This window comes from Crocodylus porosus, unplaced genomic scaffold, assembly GCF_001723895.1.
Source record: "Crocodylus porosus isolate Cpor-Errol unplaced genomic scaffold, CroPor_comp1, whole genome shotgun sequence".
NCBI classification, from domain to species: domain Eukaryota; kingdom Metazoa; phylum Chordata; order Crocodylia; family Crocodylidae; genus Crocodylus; species Crocodylus porosus.
Genome location: NW_017728914.1, coordinates 7,107,609 through 7,108,476, shown reverse-complemented (window position 1 = coordinate 7,108,476; position 868 = coordinate 7,107,609). Strand labels below are relative to the sequence as shown.

The window sequence follows — 868 nt, the reverse complement described above, 5'->3', positions numbered from 1 at the left end:
GGCGCTGCGCGTCCAGGTCAGTGCGCCGGGCGGGCGCAGCACCGGGCCGCAGCAGCCGTTGGGCCAGGCCTGGCGGTTGCGGGGAGGCCCAGGGCGCTGCCGGCTCGGCTCGTTCGTTGGGGCCGTTGGCAGCGGGGGGGCGCCGGTCGCTGCTGCGAGAAGCGCGGCGGAGCCCGGGCTCGCTCGGCCGGGGGCAGCCGGCACGGGGCGGTCGTCCTCGTCCCGGGCAGGGAGCGCAGCCTCCCGGGGGCTGCGTCTTCCTGGCCAAACCGTTGCCCAGCCTGTGGCGCAGCGCCCGCTCGGCGCCGCCGCTGGGCTCCGGCCTCTGTCGCTCCTTTCTTAGCCGCCGGCTACATGCCGCTGGTTAATGCCTTCCCGCGCGCAGGGCCGTCGCTCGCCAGGTGCCCGTGAAGGCTTGGCACTTGTACCTGGACCATGGGTTAGTGCTGGGGCTGTGTTCGCACTGCTGCCTGGTCCCAGCTGAGGGCAGAGGCGAGGGGGCCAGGGGGCCTGTTGCTCCGCGATGCGATGGCACTTTGGCAGGCGATGCCCGGAGCTGCCGATACAGTTGGGCTGCCGCACGTTGTGAAGCCCCTTGGCTTCTCTGCTCACCCGCTCTCCCTGTGAGGCTTTTCCCCGGAACTTCTGTTGCTCAGTGTTTCTCCCTTCTGTTGAATGTGCACTCCCAAATACATTAGGTTGCATGTTTCCAACTAGTTTTTATTTGCATCTGGATGGCATTGGTCATTTGAAATTTGGCAGCCCAGATTGTTGCCTGCTAGTTACATTTCCCCCCTATAATGCTTGTCTGATGATTTGAGCTAAAAAGAATTGCAGCTGTTTCTATCATCTTCTAAGTGCAGCAGGA

General features: G+C 64.4%; 1 protein-coding gene across 1 annotated transcript in view; it reads left to right on the top strand.

Moving 5' to 3' along the window:
- Positions 1-6: 6 nt before the first annotated feature.
- The window catches only part of RANBP17 (RAN binding protein 17), a 282,087-nt gene continuing 281,225 nt past the window's right edge, over positions 7-868 (top strand). The window contains exon 1 of the mRNA XM_019534844.1: positions 7-16. The gene's annotated coding sequence lies outside the window, so the exon portion shown is untranslated. The remainder of the gene's footprint in view (positions 17-868) is intronic.